This window comes from Schistocerca piceifrons, chromosome X (genome assembly GCF_021461385.2).
Source record: "Schistocerca piceifrons isolate TAMUIC-IGC-003096 chromosome X, iqSchPice1.1, whole genome shotgun sequence".
In the NCBI taxonomy this organism is placed as follows: domain Eukaryota; kingdom Metazoa; phylum Arthropoda; class Insecta; order Orthoptera; family Acrididae; genus Schistocerca; species Schistocerca piceifrons.
Genome location: NC_060149.1, coordinates 714,049,581 through 714,069,860, shown reverse-complemented (window position 1 = coordinate 714,069,860; position 20,280 = coordinate 714,049,581). Strand labels below are relative to the sequence as shown.

Here is a 20,280-nt window from a genome sequence, read left to right as displayed (position 1 = left end):
CCGCACTCATCTGCATATGAAACCATAAGGCCATGTAGAGGAGGAGGCAGAAGTCCACCGACGAACTTCCCGATGGTGCTCAGCGACACATTAAAAAAAAATGTTGAAATGTGTGTGAATTCCTAAGCGATCAAACTGCTTAGGTTATCGGTCCCTAGACTTACACACTACTTAATCTAACTTAAACTAACTTATGCTAAGAACAACACACACACCCATGCCCGAAGGAGGACTCGAACCTCCGGCGGGTGGGGCCGCGCAGTCTGCGAAATGATGCCTCAAACCGCGCGGCAGCTACACATTCTGAGTATTTTGGTATAACGGACCACACTCTCCGACGGCTCGTTATAGAGTCATTACATTTTAGAAAATGTATTCGAAGTAGCAAATATGAACCACCTTCGGCTGTATGTTGGAATAACAGTGAAAGTTTGAGGTGGAGCGGGGCTCGAACCCGGATCTCCCGCTTTACGCGAGCGTTCGCCTTAACCGCTTCGTCCATCGGAGCACGAATCACAGCCATACTCAAACTACCATATGTCGTCGTCCATGTGTCGCAATCTGCCCTCTTATGTAACGTATGACGGACGTATTTACTGAGCGTCGAGGGCCTGGTACAGGCGAATAACAAAAAAATTCCTTTGGTTTCTTGCCCCAGTTAGCTTCGTATCTGTATTGCACCGGAAACAGTGCGGATGTCGACAGTGTGCTCTTTATGGCTTGTTTGACAAGAAACTGTCTTATTCCCTCATGGTACTTACTGATGAGAAAATCAAAAATATTCTCTGAGCGCTATGGGACATCTGAGGTCATCAGTCCCCTAGAACTTAGAACTACTTAAGCCTAACTAATGTAAGGACATCACACACATCCATGCCCGAGGCAGGATTCGAACCTGCGACCGTAGCGGTCGCGCGGTTCCAGACTGCAGCACCTAGAACCGCTCGGCCACCCAGGCCGGCTGAGAAAATCATTGCTCACTTTACTCTTCACCCTCAAGCTTGCATTCAGTACCGTTTGAGTGTATCTCGTATTGTTCTCGGCAGTGGCAGTCGTACATTTACTGATAAAGAGCACTTGATGTACAGGTTCACGGAATTCAGAGCAAGAGCTACACAACAATGTTATACTGAATTGTTCCTGCAGCGATGGAAACCACATCACAGAACTTTTGCATTTTTTCATGTGTTTTGTGGTGTACGTTTTAGTGATTGCATATAATAATCTTTTCATTGTTGTGTGTTTGCGCAGAAACAAAAGTACTGAGGAAACAAACCGAATAAAGCATATATTACATTACCACTCTGTAACGAACCATCGGAGACCGTGGGTCCCTTATACCAAAATACACACAGTACTCGACAACTTCTAAAAATTTATGGAAAAGTTTGCCCGCATCTCGTGGTCGTGCGGTAGCCTTCTCGCTTCCCACGCCCGGGTTCGATTCCCGGCGGGGTCAGGGATTTTCTCTGCCTCGTGATGGCTGGGTGTTGTGTGCTGTCCTTAGGTTAGTTAGCTTTAAGTAGTTCTAAGTTCTAGGGGACTGATGACCATAGCTGTTAAGTCCCATAGTGCTCAGAGCCATGGAAAGGTTTTCAGATACCGTTACCAATCACAAAAATTTTTGACTACTAAATTATTTATTGAGCGATATGTTTCGACGTCATACCTCACGTTCAATCTGTATTGTCATTCAAAATCATTTAACGTAAGTCTGTACAGGTATTTAAGTTTCCTTGCGTGACTGCTGTTGTCATCCAGTGTAGATGGAGAAGGATAACCTAGTACGAGGCGATGTTAATTTGTATATTGTTCTGTTGTACACATGAAAATTTTTATAAAACCGTCACTCACTTTGCTCTTGTGGCGTGGCATTCTTCTTGTGATGTTCTGAGGTATCGCTGTTTCCGTGGTCTCTTGGGTTTGTTCAGCATTGTTCGCAAACTTCACAAGGGTGACTTAATAACACTGACGTTGGTTGGCGTAACATATTACAAAATGAGCGTCTGTGACAATTTTATAACACAAATGACACTATTAAGTGTTGCAACAGACAACGACCTCAAAATACCTCATGCTTTGGAAACGAACTGGAGAACGGACATATTTTCAGAAATGGAAATATTCATCCATGGACATAAATCAAGAAACGAGATTATAAATGAAATGACAGAGATCCAAAATTCACACTTATTTACGAATTTCAGTTCAGTTCTGTTAAAATACCATTCACATGACATAAAAGTTATATGTGAGCATAGATCACAGAAATCACTTTGTAGTTCTTAAAATAAAAAATTTTATACCGCCATTTGTATCATAAAATTCATCAACATCTACATGGATACTCTGCAAATCGCATTTTATCGCCTGGCAGAGGGTTCACCGAACCTCCTTCACAATTATCTATTATTCCAATCCCGTACAGCTCGCGGAAAGAACGAATACCTGCATCTTTCCGTACGAGCTCTGATTTCCTTTATTTTATCATGGTGATCGTTTCTCCCTATATAGGTCGGCGACAACAAAATATTTTTACATTCGGAGGAGAAAGCTGGTGACTGTAATTTCGTGAGAAGATTCCTCCTTAACAAAAAAGTCTTTCTTTTAATGATGTCCATCCCAAATCCTGTATCATTTCAGTGACTCTCTCTCCCCTATTTCGCGATAATACAAATCGCGCTGCTCTTCTTTGAACTTTTTCAATGTACTCCATCAGTCCTATCTGGTAAGTATCGCACACCGCTCAGCAGTATTCTAAAAGAGGACAGACAAGCGTAGTGTAGGCAGCCTCCTTAGTAGATCCGTTACATTTTCTATGTGTCCTGCCAATAAAAAATTGCCTTCGGTTAGCCTTCCTCACATCATTTTCTGTGTTTCAAATTATCACAGTCGCTCATTTTGTAATATATTAAGCTAGCTCACATCAGCAATACGACAGAAAGGCATGCAGAAGACATTGCTACTGACACCACCAATATCGACATATCGATAGTAAAATCGAAAGTAGGCTTGTTTTGATCGCCATCTTGATTGCTGCACTGCTTGTTTGTTTCGTGTTAGCGCATTCGTGTTGTAAAGTCACGCTTGTGAAGTTTGCGAACAATGGTAAAGAAATACAAGAGCCATGGATACGCGAGTTGGGATGGAAGTCATTAAAGCAAAGACGTTTTTCGTCGCGGCTAGATCTATTTACGAAATTTCAGTCACCAACTTTCTCTTCCGAATGCGAAAATATTTTGTTGAGCCCAACCTACATAGGTAGGAATGATCATCAAAATAAAATAAGTGAAATCAGAGCTCGAACAGAAAGGTGTAGGTGCTCGTTTTTCCCGCGCGCTGTTCGGAAGTGGAATGGTAGAGAGATAGTATGATTGTGGTTCTATGAACCCTCTGCCAAGCACTTAAATGTGAATTGCACAGTAATCATGTAGATGTAGATGTAGGTACCTCAGCACATCGCAAGAAGAATGCCACGCCACAAGAACAAAGTGAGCGACTGTTTTATAAAAATTTTCATGTGCACAACAGACCAATATACAATGTTACATCGCCTCATACTAGGTTATCCTTCTCTCTCTCCACTGGATGATCACAGCAGTCATGTAAGGAAATTTCGATAAAAATGATTCAAGTGGCTCTGAGCACTATGGGACTTAACTTCTGAGGTCATCAGTCCGCTAGAACTCAGAACTACTGAAACCTAACTAACCTAAGGACATCACACACATCCATGCCCGAGGCAGGATTCGAACCTACGACCGTAGCGGTCGCGCGGTTCCAGACTGTAGCGCCTAGAACCTCTTGTCCACCCCGGCCGGCGAAATTTTGATACCTGTATACCCTTACATTAAATGTTTTTGTAATACCAGTACAGCTTGATGATGAGGTAACACTTCGAAATGTGACGCTAAATAAATAATTTGGTAGTTAACACATTTTGGTAGTGGTATCTGGTAACCTATAATATTTTTGAAAAAGTCACGGTCGATTAATGAATGGTGAACATGGCTCCGATTTATTCTAAAGATTTGCCGGTGGAGTTCTGATTCCTTCTGCGCTTCGTACCAATTCGGCGTTCGTCGCGTGTCGCCTTGCTGGTGCTGCAATCTTAATGGCTAGCCATGTGGTGGGGGTTCACACGACGACTGAGAACGGTTCTTTTTCGGACTCCCTATATGCCAGCCAATCACGTCTCAGGAGAGGGCGGACGCGGTGCGGTGAGGTGACGGCGGGAATCGAAGCGCGGCGGCGCACAGCGTCCCGACCGGCCGAAGGTGTTCGTGTAGCTTCGGCGCCGGCCGACGGCGACGCTATAAAAGTCGGCGCGGAGTGTCGTCGGCGGCAGTCGGGCTGTGGCTTCCGTCGACGCCGCAGCTGCCGCAGCCGCAGCCGCTGACGCCCGCCCGACCGCCCGCCCGCCCGCTCGCCCGCAGCAGCGACGGCGCCGCCGCCGGGATGGCAGGTCACTAAACAAGCTTTACCATTCATCCTCACTACAATAACGAATTTCTTATATCCCACAGCTCTTACAGGAGGAACGAGGACTGCGGGCTTAATTCTTTTCCCTTACCTGCTCACAGTAGCTTACCACAACTTTTGCAGTATCCTCGCTCCCGATGTAAACTCCTCTGCACTTTTAACACATTTATGAAAAACCACTGCATATCTTCCTATGTTTCCAGCTACATTCCGGTTTTTCGGTTGCTCAGAACTCTTAAGATCATGTTAATTCATTCGCGAAACAGACTTGCCGGTAAACGTGATTAGTCATAAATGATGTAATAGATGAGATACTGACCCGCCGAAAAACCGGAACTCTGGGCCTAACATGATATGGCCAGAACGAATATCATAAACAGCGCCTGAAGCGCAGCCAGGCAACGAGGTATCGGCAAGTGTCAGACTTTACGTCTTCTGGCAAGTCGCCATAACGAAGAGTGACGCTTCCCAAAACGAGACCCACATGCGCCGAGGTTACACGCTCGAAACTAGCTGAAATTTTCCTAGCGCCAGTCAGTACTGCTTGAATCAGTCAGATTCCTAATAGCTTGAGATTCTTCTTTCTCTTTTATTTTTTCCTTTTTTTTTCTTCAATTTTGAACACTTGCCGTGTTACGGTAAGAGAGATAGGGACGTCGCGTAATTTGCGTGATACCGAGCCGATGGAATGCTGAATTTTCATTTCCTGCGCCCCTCTCAGGTGGTTTTTTTGTACTTTTTTGGGGGATTCTTATTGCTATGAGATGTTAGTGAACGCTGTATCCCTACAAAGCGTCGCTGCTACATTCTTATGGCGAATTGCCAGAAGATTGTAAGACTGACAGTTTTCTCGACGTGAACGCTTCGAATGAAGTCGCGACTTTGGAAGCCAAAAGGTATTTCGGATAGCCTTTCTACATGTGGTCAACACGTTTTGAGTATCGGTAGACGCACAAACAACTTTTTGAGTTCATCTATGTTTTTCATCTAGATGTCTGCAGTACCTGAAATATAACATTTATGATTGTTCTTACTCAAAGCTTGAAAGAAGATGGACTAACAGCTACCGGTATCACTCCGCCAGACAATTAACAATACTTGCTACATTTTCAGGAGCTTGAAGCCGACAGCAAAGATTCCTGTCGCGGTTTACCAGATGCCTGCTGTCGTCAACTGCTCGTCAGTATTTGAGAAATGTCTCTTTTACTCTCGAGGACAGACAGACTGATATTTTGTAAGACATAACTTTGAGTTCCGTTTATTGATACAAATATAAGTCACACTCACACTCAAAATAGTAATTTTATATTTTCATATTTCACTGTTATTAATTACCATAGTTTTGCCAAATTCAAGTAAACAGTCATGTAAAGATTTATATCTGTACAAACTCACTAAAAGGGAACAGATATATTTGTTATAACATGAAGTATTCCCAAAGCTATAAGATGAAAAAAGGTACAAAACATAGAGAAACTAACATTCAATATGAGTCTTCGTAGACGGCATAACAGTGAAGCATTTATTAAATGAAGGAGGCATTTTTCCATTCAGCTGTAATTACCTAGACCTAATACAAGTTCTGTAGCTGCCTATCAAACAATCAAGAAGAGTACACGTTTGTGAACTCTGCACTGGCATTTTCATACTGTTTTCACCAGTTTTAGATAAATACTCGATAAAGGGTAAAAGAGCCAAAACATGTTCGGTAACGAAAAAGATGTCTAAATAAACACAGCCTAAATGAAGAAATGCCGCCTTTATTTAAATTTAATGAGCTCACTTCCTTATCTGGAGGTGCTGTATTTTCTCAGCAAATTCTCGATTATTCTGTATATCTGCATATCATTTGTCATCGACGTAGGAAGCTAATGTTTCACTTGAAGAATAGAACTTCTGTATTTTCCTAACGAATAAAAAATTTTAGTAACACTATAAAAAATTATATAAACGGTAAGAGATATGCTTGTAGTTCATTCAGCGGCGATGGAAAAAAAATAGCAGTGATCAAATCTCAGATTTCAGATCACTGTCCTGAAACTAATTTTAGTTTTATGTAAGCAGTTTCTAGTTGGATGATAGCCTGATGCCTATCTTTCCTAATTTATTTTTATGTACATGATATTGGTCGACTTGCACAAGACAATCCATTACATTTTTGTCTCCCTGGAATAAACTGTTAATTTTAAGGGCTGACCAGATCATAAAAATTATGAAAAACTTAAACTTTCCTTCAAACCGTCAATCATCTTCTGCAGACTTTTAAGTGATATAGTCAAAACTTTCTTTAATTCACTGACTAAGCAAAACCTGGATAAACAGTAATAACATGCCATTTCTCTTGTTAAGTATTTTCCTGTGGTATACTTTGACTCCAACTTATTAAATGCTGCCTGGAAAATAGTGACTTGATAAAACGTGTCATTTTTCATAACTTAACACAAAGTAGTACTACGCCTATTTCAAAGTACTACACACGCTTGCCACTATTACATTCACGAGACTTTACGTACGCTAAAAAGTAGAACTTTTACACCAGAAATATTATGTGCTGACTGCTAGAAGAATAATAAAAAGAAAAATTAGGGTGGGTTAGTAACTGAAGAAATAAAAAGATGTAATACTGTATCAATTTTTTTCAGATATAAGCCCATGTAAGATGCTTCCTAACGGTGGTACATGTTCCCGGGGAAGCTTGTAGAGGGGGTACTTATCGATATGAAAGCTGCATCTGATTTTGTCCTATGGGGGTGCAGTGCCTGCGAGGGAGAAGTCAGGTATGGATTCTTGAAAAAATAAACAGATAAAAATAAATAAAAAAAGAAAAAGCGGAGAAAAACTTTCTTTTAGTGGAGAAAAATGATTGACGGATTGTGCACTGTTTTTTATTTCTTTTAGACACAATCACACAATACGCTAATACTCGTTACTGGCTTGAGCATGCATTAACCATGTCCAGAATCCATACGACACAGGCGACATATGGCGAACAAAGTACACACAACTTCGATTAAATGTGAGAAAGCATATCGTTCCCCATATGCCGACTTCTGGCATATAGTTTCTGAACATGGCCAGTATGTGGTTGAAAGAGGTTACGAATGTTGCCACACTGCCCTGATAGTGTCTAAAAGAGGTAAAAAAATGTGTATAAGGTAAACATTTAAACTTTACAACGTTGAAGGATCCGCAATAACGGAGTCGTACGATAGACTGGGAATATGACTCAATTTGCTTCAAACAGCAATTAAATTATTATCAATTTTATTTTAATATGATAAATTCCAAGGCTTCTAGCCACATCATCAAGTACATCAGTTCACATTAACAGATTCCAACAAGCCAGTGCGAACGTAACACAGTAGCACTACTTACTGATTATGTGTTAACAACTTCCTTGATCTCATCCATTCTTGAGATTAATTAATGTCATGATATTCAGTTCAAAAATATACATAAAACTTTGTTTTGCCGGGTGCTGTGGCCGAGCGGTTCTAGGCGCTTCAGTCTGGAACCGTGCGACCGCTACGGTCGCAGGTTCGAATCCTGCCTCGGGAATGGATGTGTGTGTTGTCCTTAGGTTAGTTAGGTTTAAGTATTTCTAAGTTCTAGGGGACTGATGACCTCAGATGTTAAGTCCCATACTGCTCAGAGCCATTTGAACCTTTCTGTTTTACATAGTCATAGGTAAGAAATATGTATTGAGTGATACTGTCAAATTTACGTATGTCAAGTATCATCTGATGCTGTTTACAATTAGTTTGTAAATGTTTGCTAATTTAAGGTACAATGAGAGTGGGTGCATGACACTCTAGCGTCGTAGTGCGTCTTTGTGTCAGAAAAAAAGTCAAATCATATGTTTAAACTGAGTAACAGATTATTCTAAAATCCACATGAATGTAAAAGATGTCCACACTGAACCTCTAAAATAACATTGTGGAGTCCAACTATTAAAGTGTATAAGGTTAAAAATTCTCGTACACGAATAATTTTTCAAGATATGGTTAATGTAGAATTTTTATCATCAAAATAATGTCCAGCAATACGGATTACTCAGGTCCGATTTACAGGCGGAGAACATCAACATATGCTTCTCCTATCCATGAGGCTCACAACGAGTCTTAGTTCGAGCAAGCTGCAATCTTCCCATCATCATTGGCGGTTAAGGAAGGTTAATTCATGCTTCAAAATAACCATATACTTGCAGGCAATTACAGTTGCAAAATAAAGAATGCCAGAGCAATTCTTTTTGCGCTGTTAAGTGCAACTTGACATTACTTTTCACCTACGCATATGTGTCAAACACATTTTTATCAACAATTTTTTTAATTGAAAATCTCGGCAAGCACAGTTGTTTTAAAATGGTTTACTTATCTAATTTAGCTGCAGTCTTGCAGTTCAGCTCGAAATTTCTTTTCAGTCTCCAGAACGTTCGAGATATTACCAAAATCGAAAAAAATCAGTTTCTCATTCCACTGTTAAAAATCAAGTTTCAGCTGTGTATATTATATTTTCACTTTACCATCTAGGTTTTACACAAAATTCATTATGACCTCTGGCATTTGAAAGAGTTCACATTTTCAGTTCAAACCTTTCTCTCCACGAGCTTTGCACAAGCAGAGAACTACTACTTTACAAACTACTGCTTTACAGAGATGCGCCTGGCAATACTGGCGCGGAGACAAAGAAAATGGAAACCAATATTTATGATTGTGTTTTCACGTATTATAACTCGACTACCTTTGTCATTACAACTACCTGTCTTAAATTCTGAATTCCGGTATGATAACAGCAGCAGTTCTAATTAAGTGCAGGGTGATTCAGCTGAGGTTGCTTGACGCAACCTGACCTTCAAAAACCACGCGCGAGATTTACATAGTCTCCCACTCTCTACGCGTGAATTATTAGTCCTACAGAAAAATTAACAGGACCTTTCCGTAGGGAATATAATGTGGTTAAATTTTGTACTGGGACACTTTTTCGACGGAGGCTACGGTTTTCGAGTTATTGAAGAAAACATTTCAAAAGTGACCTTCAAACGCACCCCGACGCTGATCCCTCAGCAGTCAGGATTTCTAATACGTTGTTCGTGGCCCTCCCTCCTACACTGCACAAAACTTTCTACTTTGTCTATTGACTGGTCAATTACGCCACCAGCATAGTCGGCTATTTCGTTAGCATTATTAATTTAAACATACCCGCGGGGGTAACGAAAGAAAAACGACGTTTGTAACTGTTGCACTAAAACTCGTATGTTGGCAGTCCTATAAAACTCAGCTCTTACAAGCACAGTAGTTTCTTAGTAGAAGGTCTGACAAAAAAAACCAATGTAATTATTTATTTTTTGCTGTTAACATTCACAAACCTGTTCGGTAAAATTTTTCCTGTTAAAATTCACAAACTTGTTCTGTAAAATTTACACAAAAGTCAATTTTATCATTATTAAGTGCTCAACTAAGCCAGTGTCGTAATAAGACCAGTCAATGAAGACCGAAATAAGTCGAATACGGAAAAAATTCGTGTGGTAGCAAATTTCTGTACAGTGGTAGGGGGGAGTTCCATGTACTACATACTAGAAATCCTGATCAGCGAGGACTGTGTGTAGGAGTGAACGAGCATTTCAAGGTAATTTTTGTACGTTTTTCTTGAATAACTCGGAAACTATGACCGCTAGCGGAATCGTATCCCAGTACAAAATTTAATTACATTAAATTTCCTGCAAAAAAGTCTGTTAATCTTTTCTATAGGACTAATAGTTTACGCGTAGCGACCGAGAGAATATGAAAATCTCGCGCTTGGTTTTTGAAGACCTGGTATAACATTGCAGGTTGCGTAAAGCAACGTCAGTGGGGACAACTGAATCACACGGTAATTGATGTTACCAAAACAGATTACTTCGTTACTGTTATTTAAGAAATAACGAAAATGTGAACATATCTCAGTCGTATATCTTTAGACAATGTTATTTCATTTATAAAATAAACCTTTGTTCAGATTTTCATACAGGTGAGTTAATTTTATTAAACTATGGCTGAAATACAGTGCAGGATCTATATCTTGTATGTAATTTACAATTCAGTCGATATAAATATGTCGGCCGCGGGGGCCGAGCGGTTCTAGGCACTTCAGTCCGGAACCGCGCGACTGCTACGATTGCAGGTTCGAATCCTGCCTCGGGGATGGATGTGTGTGATATCCGTAGGTTAGTTAGGTTTAAGTAGTTCTTAGTTGTAGGGGACTGATGACCTCAGATGTTAAGTCCCACAGTGCTCAGAGCCATTTTGATATAAATCTGCTATCTATGGCGTTAGAACATCGACACCCTACCCGAATTTTGCGATAGCCTGTAGTTTCGACAATGAAACTTCTTGGAAGATTAAAACTGTGTGCCGGAGCGAGACTCGAGTTCGAATCTCGGTCCGGCACACATTTCTAATCTTCCAGGAAGTTTCATATGAGCGCACACTCCGAAGCAGAGTGAAAATCTCATTCTGGAAACTCTTTAGTATACTACTCGATAAACTTATCTGTGTTACACATCGCAGATGGCAGCTGGCAAGTATTTTCACCGGCCCACACGTTGCTAAGGTTGTTTCGGGTTCGCTGCAGAAGTTTCGCTTGGAACCCTTTACACAACCTCTGTACGGTTCCGATCTCTCCCCATGCGATTTCCATATTTTTAGAGCCTGAAGAATGATATTCGTGGCCGTCGATTCTCTTCGGACGAAGAGACGCACGCCTGTGTACAATCATGGTTCCCCAGGCAATCTCAAATGTTTTTCCACGACGGCATTGACCATCTTGTCTCACAGTGGGATAAATCTATTAACAGTTGTGATGATTACTTTTGAAATAATAAGGAGTTTAATTACTTTTTTGCATCTGTTTCGTTTTCCTTTGACTGCCGTTTATGCAATGAAAAAACTTCAGAGTTTTTGTTCCTTCTCCCTTAATTTCAGTTCCCTTTGTATATTCTCTCTGGTATTCATTACTTCTTGCTGAATGTAATGTTGACTAAAATGGGGGAAGTTTACAATACTGTCTCATTTCATTCTTAAAAACTGCTTTCCTTTCAAGTTTTTCGACTCGTATAATTTCAGTCCGGTTTCTGTACAAGTCCTAAATAACCCTTCACTCACTGTGCTTTGTCCCTGCTACCCTCATAATTTCAAAGACTATAATCCAGCTGACATTTTCAAAAGTTTTCACTAGACATAAAAACGCTGTAAACTGGGCTTGTCTATGTCTAACGTAAGTCATCGATTCAGTATAGCCGCGGTGCTTGCGCGGTTCTAGGCGCTTCAGTCCGGAACCGCGCGACTGCTACGGTCGCAGGTTCGAATCCTGCCTCTAGCATGGATGTGTGTGATGTCCTTAGGTTAGTTAGGTTTAAGTACTTCTAAGTTCTAGTGAACTGATGACCTCAGATTTTAAGTCCCATAGTGCTCAGAGCCATTTGAACCATTTGATTCAGTATAGAATCGCGTGATCCTGCATTTCTCCGGAGATGAAACTCATATTCTCTGAGGTCGGCTTCCATCAATTCTTCATTTTTCTGTAAATAAGTGGTGACAGTGTTGTGTCTAGGCAAGACAGCCTAGACACAATGCGAGGAAGCCGAAAGGCACGCGCTAAGCTAAAGCTGGATGGCGAGAGGTCTGAAACAGGATACGTAATGAATGCTAAAAAGAAAAGTACGTAGCTTCTGGAATACTTAACTTTAATCCATCCTTTTGGTACATCTGGAGATTGTGGCGATACAAGTGAGACTCTTTAGATACATGCAATGTTACTAATGGCGCGTTGCTAGGTCGTAGCCATTGACTTAGCTGAAGGCTATTCTAACTATCTGCTCGGCAAAGGAGCGAGGCTTCGTCAGTGTAGTCGCTAGCTACGTCGTCCGTACAACTGGGGCGAGTCCTCGTCAGTCTCTCGAGACCTGCCTTGTGGTGGCGCTCGGTCTGCGATCCCTGACAGTGGCGACACGCGGGTCCGACATGTACTAATGGACCGCGGCCGATTTAAAGCTACCACCTAGCAAGTGTGGTGTCTGACGGTGACACCACAGACAGTATTTTGCAATCATGGCTTACGAAACTGGTGATCAGGTAACGTTCACTCCTGTCAATACCTGCCTCGTTTGGAGTTAAAAGTATTAAATTCTTATCGAAATCAGAGGGTATAACGGCTGTCTCATATATCTTTCTTACGCCCCCTCCCCTCCGCCACGCCTTCCAACCCCCCTCCCCACTTAGTTCTACGACATGGCGTCAAACATGAAACACTGGATTCCCCGATACGAGTTCGTGCTCCATTCGTTATGTTCCCTTCGTGGACGCAACGTTGCAACTCAAGTCATTGTATGGTGTATGTAAATGGATACTTCCATTGATCTCAACGCACAATATTTTTTGACAGTTAATTTCCATCGATAGTAACGTCTTCGTCCCAAAATAATTTTTTTTTTTTTCATTTTCTTCTTTCGCGGTATCAGAATCACTTCGTCTAGTACGCGTAACTGTGATGATACGTCTGTCACTAATTCCCGCGGAGTTTCAATATTTTCGGCTTCCTTCACATTACTCGTAGTCCATACACAGTACTCAGTGGGCTGCTCATTCCATTCAACAACTCTTGTAATTCTTCCTTGCACAGAGGACAACTCATCAGCGATTCTCATAATTGACATTCTTTCATCCTGAATGTTAAAGTCAGTCAGAATACCATCTACCAGTTCATATGATGTGTCTACAATCTCTACAAGCTCACGAATCATAAAGCGAAAAGCCGGCCGGTGTGGCCGAGTGGTTCTAGGCGCTTCAGTCCGGAACCGCGCGACCGCTACGGTCACAAGTTCGAATCCTGCCTCGGGCATGGATGTGTGTGATGTCCTTAAGTTAGTTATGTTTAAGTATTTCTAAGTTCTAGGGGACTGATTACCTCAGATGTTAAGCCCCATAGTGCTCAGAGCCATTTGAACCATAAAGCGAAAGTCATCTCTGACGATACAATCCATTTTATCTAATATCCTCCAAAAGAAACAATAAGCCGCTCGGGACGTACCAGCTCGTACGATCTTATTGAGAGTAATTTGTACAGTCATTATCAGTCATAATCCACATGTATTAAAGAACAATGGTTTGTCACTGCACGATACGCGTCGATCCGTTCCTCGAAAACCTATTTCTTTGGTAACTTAAAATCATTACCGACAAACAGCTGGAGCTTGCACCTGTTTGTTGGTTTAAATGTCGCTTTCTGTCATTTCGCAGAAATTTACCATGAAGCCAACCCCGATCAGCATTTCCGTGAAATGGCTACACACAAGTATCATCACAACAGAAATCCACTCAGTGTCTATTGATTGATTAGGAGAGGTGGGCACCTGGTCGGATCAATCACATTTCTTGCTACACCAGGTCGACCGTCGTGTCCGGATACGCCGTCATCCAGACGACCGGCTGTTCGAAACACTCACCGCACTAAGGACGCAGCCCTGTGGCACCAGTATTATGCTATGAGGGACACCCATCTACGCTCGTGTGAGACGGTGGCCGTAAACCAAGGCACTATGACGGCTGTGAGCTACGTGAACATTAACGGGAACCACCTGCATCACTTTGTGTTTGATGACTTCCCCGACGGCATCTTCCAGCAGAACACTGTCCGAGTCACAATGTCAGAACCGCGCTACGGCTGTTTGAGGAGCATGATAGTGGACTCACAATGATGTTTTGCCCACCAAATTCGCCTGATCTGAATCCGATGGAACACGTCTTGAACTCCATCGGTTGTCAGCTTCGCGCCCATAAACCAATGTACCCGTAATCTGCGGGAATTACGCGACCAGTGCATAGGCATCTAGTGCCACATGCCTCCGGAAACCTACACGGACTTGTCGAATCCATGCGACGCAGAATCGCTGCTGTGTTGAGTTCCAGATGTGGAGCAACACGATATTAAGATGGTTTCTATAATGTTGGAGCTCATCTCATCTGTATCCATATCTACATAACTACTCTGCAATTCACAATTGAGAGCCTCGCAGAGGACTCATCGAGCAATCTTCGAGCTAATTCTCTACCGTTCCACTCTCGAATAGCGAGCGAGAAATACGAACATTTACAACGAGAGATCCCCAGCGGTGAGATCGACTTTTTGAAACTATCTATACGCTGATGTAGGTGATGATCCCCAGCCATAAGACAACGCTGCCACTCACCCTGGTAGGCCCTCATTTGCGAGTAATTGACGAAAATAAACTCGGAAATGTTTCTTATGTGTGTGAAATCTTATGGGACTTAACTGCTAAGGTCATCAGTCCCTAAGCTTACACTATTTAACCTAAATTGTCCTACGGACAAACACACACACACACCCATCCCCGAGGGAGGACTCGAACCTAACCTCCGCCGGGATCAGCCGCACAGTCCGTGACTGCAGCGCCTGAGACCGTTCGGCTAATCCCGCGCGGATCGGAAATAAGTGTGACACTTAATAGCATTATGAAAGTTAGGTTACCTCGCCTGGTTGCATGGTATAATGGATAGGGTAACACTTTCACAAGCAGGAGGTTGTGGGTTTGAATCTCGTCAGTTACACTAACATTTTTTTATTATTAAATTTTTTATCGAAATTACTTTGATCATCATTTTTATTCAATTAATTGATATAAATATAATTTTTTTGATTCCATTCCTTTGTTACAAAATTTTAATCATCATATGAACTTTTTCATTTGTTTCACTTTTTCTCTATATCATACTTTTTCCAGTCTGAATTATTTGAATATGTACTAATTATATTTATGTGTCATAATATTCAAGTATTTGAAAATTTCTATCCATTCGCTGAAAAACAAAAGACGAAATACTCTATATATTTGTACAATGGCGTGAAAAATATATTTTTATTACCAGATGCGTAACTTTTTGTACGGTGATCGTCATACAACCATTTAAAACGTAACCTAAATACTTGTTGCACTATGGAAAAAATAACGCAGATGAAAATTTATATCAAAGACGGTTTTTAAGTAAAACGAAATACAAGCAAAATGGGAACTAGATATCATCAACGCAATACGTTGGACGAAACAACAGAATGCTAAAACAAAAGAAATTAAATCGAAATTGATACATAAAATTAATTAAAAACACATAGACAATGATTTCAAGAGGAGAAAGACTGAGAGAAATAAAGTTGTGAGCAAATGAAGAAGTTAATATTACGATTAAAATCATGTGACAAAGGAATGGAATCGAAAAATTATGTTTAAATCAATTAATTGAATAAACAAGATGACGAAAGTCGTTTCGATAAAGATTTAAAAACAAAAATACAACTTTCCTGCAGGTGGAGAGATTCTAACCAGCTCCTACAGGTGAAGCTTTTATCCTAATCATTACACCACGCCAACTACTTAATATACCTTTAGTAACGCTAGTGAACGTTACACAAAATTCTCATTTTTTTTCGTCAGTTATTAGCAAACGAGCACCCTCAGGGTAAATGGCTGCAGTGTGTGATATCTGGGATCTTAACCGACATAACCGTGTAGACGGCTTCAAAAATCGATCGCACAGCTGGGGACCTCTCCTTGTTAGATATTTCCGTGCGAGCTCTGATTTCTCTTATTCCATTGTGACGATAATCCCTCCATATGAAGACGGGCACCAACAAAACATTTTCGCCTACGGAGGAGGAAGGTAGTGATTGAAAAACCATAATAAGGTCCTGCCGCAACGAAAAACACCTTTGCTTTAATGACTGCCACGAGAACTCGTGTATCATATACATGGCACTCTCTCCCGTGTTTTGCGACAATATCAAACGAACTGCCCTTCTTTGGACTTTTTCGATGTCCTCCGTCCATCTTATCTGATGTGGATCCCACACCGTTCAGCAGTATTCCAGAAGAGGACGGACAAGCGTAGTGTAGGCAGTCTCTTTATTAGACCAATTGCACTGTCTGAGTTTTCGGCGAATAAATCGGAATATTTGGTTTACTTTACCCACAACAATATCTATTTGATGCAATTTAAGTTATTCGTAACTGTAATCTCTAAGTACTCAGTTGAATTTACAGACTTTAGGCTTATGTAATTTATCGCGTAACCGAAATTTAGTGGTTGCATTTCAGTATTCGTGTAGATGACTTCACAATTTTCATAATTTAAAGTCAACTGCCACACTATACAGATATCTTGTCTAAATCGTTTTGCAATTTTTTTTTTGATCATCTGATAACTTTACAAGACGGTAAACGACAGAATCATCTACAAACAAATCTAAGTGTGCTGTTCAGATTCTCTCCTAAATCATTTATATAGATCAGGAACAGCAGAAGGCCTGTAACACTTCCTTGGAAAACGCCAGAAATTGCCTCTGTTTCACTCGATGACTTTTTGTCAGTTACCACGAACTATGATCTGTCTGACAGGAAGTCACGAATCCAGTGATATAACTGAGACGATACTCTGTAGCTACGCAATTTCATTAGAAGTCACAGTCAGGCACGGTATCAAAAGCCTTCTGGAAATCTATAAATATGAAATCAACGTGACATCCCCTGTCGGTAGCATTCATTGCTGCTTGAGAATAAAGAATTAGTTGTGTTTCAAAAGGACGATATTTTCTGAATCCGTGTTGGCTAGTTGTCAATAAATGTTTTCAAAAATGGCTCTGAGCACTATGGGACTCAACTGCTGTGGTCATCAGTCCCCTAGAACTTAGAACTACTTAAACCTAACTAACCTAAGGACATCACACACACCCATGCCCGAGGCAGGATTCGAACCTGCGACCGTAGCAGCAGCGCGGCTCCGGAATGGAGCGCCTAGAATCGCACGGCCACCGCGGCCGGCAATAAATGTTTTCTTCGAGATAATTCATACTGTTCGTAGTTAGTAATATAGGTCTGTAATTCAGCGGATTGCTGCTATTTCCTTTCTCGAGTATTGGTGTGACCTGTGCAACTTTCCAGACGTTAGGTATGGATCTTTTTACGAGTGAGCGGTTGTTGTATCTCAGGAGACCAGGAGACTTGCCGCATTTCCTTCCACCAAATAACGATGGGAACTGACGTGCTTATATATTTTTCTCGGTCGTTAGTGTTCAAGAAGACTGCAGCCAATTGAGTAAACGCTTCGTTCTTAAATGCGAAGTCACTGGATCGAAATTCGCTGTCGGTCATAACGGATTTGTTATGACTGTACGAATTATCAATATTTCATAAGTCATTTATTGTTTTCATAATAATTATCCTGAAAAAAAATTTTCGTAAAGAAATTGGAAATAACGAAACGATATACGAGAACTTTCAATCAAATCGGCAGTCATTTCATTTATATTATTGTGTCTACATTTGTGACAAGTGTAATGAGTAACCTATGGATCACTACAGGAATCAGCATGATAGTGATCACAGGAACATTGAAAATGCCGAATTTTTGCGTGAGCTTGGTTTTTTCATTGTGTCTTTCGCAAAACAAACTTGATTTACTTTCATACATTTTTCGGCCTTTACACAATTTTGTGGTGTACCATCCAGGTCGAAGCATATCACTGAATCTTGTGCAGACAACTGAAGTTGTACGATTAATTGAATTTTTATACAAACTTCTCTAGAAGTTATCTCTGTATTCCGTTGGATGATGTACGCACAATTTTTATTCTTTTACAAGGTTCTTCGTCTGCCTCTAAAAATAAATCTCGCTAGGCTGTCGTAGCGGAATACACTTACGAGGAATTACCTTAATACTGCACGTTGGAAAACTCCCTCGATTCTGGAAACTTTCGTCATGCGTATCCGGTTTCGTTTGCGCTTCCCGTGAACGCTAGAAGCAAAGAAAATTACTCTTTTCCCATGTATGGCTTCAAAACGTCGTTTAGACAGTTCTTGTAAAATGCTGTTGAGATATTTCCCGGAATTTGATGACATAACGTTTCCTGTATTTAATCACGTAGTGATCAGTTGATTTTTTTAACTCTTGGTGTAAATGAGCCAGAGGTGTCTTTCAAACCTTTTTGCAGGATAAAGAGTACTAAAAGGATAAATTAATCATTAAATATTGATAATGTGAACAGTCATATTCAATCTATTGCTATAATTACATCGGAATAAAAAATGTACCGGCAGCGATAGTCGCTCCAGAGACCTCGTGCTTATGAAACTATGCGCTTGGCGACAATTATTGAACTATATGAAAGAAACGTAAATTAGTTACATACTGCGGCGCGCACACACTTTATTCGACATATAAACGTTACTACAGATATTCGGATTTAGGTTATGACACGTTCGATATGCCTGCCATCATTGGCGATGATGCAGCGCAGACGAATAGAGAAATTCTGCATGATCGAATAAAGTGTCGGAACATTGATGTTCTCGATGACCTTCTGAATGTCTGTTTTCAGCTCAGCAATGGTTTTAGAGTTATTTCTGTGCACCTTGTCTTTAATTTAGTCCCACAAAAAGGAGTCACATGTGTTCAGATCCGGAGAATATGGCGGCCAATCGAGGCCCATGCCAGTGGCGTATGGATTCCCCAAAGCCAGAATGCGGTCCCCAAAGTGCTCCTCCAGAACATCAAACACTCTCCTGTTTCGATGCGGTCGAGCTTCGTCTTCCATTAACCACATCTTTTCAAAATCAGGATCACTTTGGATAATAGGGATGAAACCATCTTCCAAAACCCTCACGTACAGTTCAGTAGCCACCGTGCCATCAAGGAATATCGCACCGATTTTTCTGTGACTGGGCATAGCGCACCATACAGCCACCCGTTGAGGATGAACAGGCTTCTAGATTGCGAAAACGGATTCTCAGTCCCCCAAATTCACCAGTTTTGCTTATTGACGAACTCATCCAAATAAAAGTGGGCTTCGTCGCTAAACCAAACCATACAGCGCATACTAGTTCCCATCATGCTCCGCAGCCAACTGTGCAGTTTGAACGTTCTAAACCAAATCGTTCAGAAGTTATGCAGATTTTATTTCATATTGTTCAATAATTGACACCCTGTAACTGTCATTACATTACATATACTTGAATTGTATTGTATTGTATGTTAACCGGGGTTCCAGAAATGACGGAGAGGTTCCGTCCCCGCCGCAACCGTAGTGGCCCACAACCCCACGACGACTACCTCCGCCGCCGCTCCCGGTGGACCCCCAGGGAACGTATCACACCAGACGAGTGTAACCCCTATGTTTGCGTGGTAGAATAATGGTGGTGTACGCGTACGCGGAGAACTTGTTTGCGCAGCAATCACCGACATAGTGTAGCTGAGGCGGAATAAGGGAACCAGCCCGCATTCGCGAGGCAGATGGAAAACCGCCTAAAAACCATCCATATACTGGCCAGCTCACCGGACCTCGACCACAAGTCCGCCGGGCGAATTCGTACCGGGTACCAGGCGTTCCTTCCCAATCCGGAAAGCCGTGCGTTAGAGCGCACGGCTAACCGGGCGGGCTTACATATACTTAGAAAGGGATTCCGATTATCACATTATTATGAACTGAAAGTTGCACCTTCCTGTTTGGGAATGTCGAAGTCCTAATCGTGCCCTGCACCATCTGTCAATATGAATCGAAGGGTGAGGAGAAGTTCCTATGGTTCCTTGTTCGTTACCTGCTCGACATAGCTGTTCTGTGAAAGCCTGCAAACCAGTGTAAATGACTGTAACGCGGAATGTGAGACGTACCTTAAAAAAAACTTTTACTTTTCCTCGGTACTGCACAAGCTTGTGGTCCTTTTGCCACTTGGTCCCCAAACGTGAAAACTGTCAACGG

The 20,280-nt window shown here is 41.4% G+C and overlaps 1 protein-coding gene across 1 annotated transcript in view; it reads left to right on the top strand.

Annotated features, from left to right (window-relative positions):
- Positions 1-4,421: 4,421 nt before the first annotated feature.
- The window catches only part of LOC124722665 (diacylglycerol kinase beta-like), a 500,391-nt gene continuing 484,532 nt past the window's right edge, over positions 4,422-20,280 (top strand). Inside the window, exon 1 of the mRNA XM_047247810.1 lies at positions 4,422-4,465. The gene's annotated coding sequence lies outside the window, so the exon portion shown is untranslated. The remainder of the gene's footprint in view (positions 4,466-20,280) is intronic.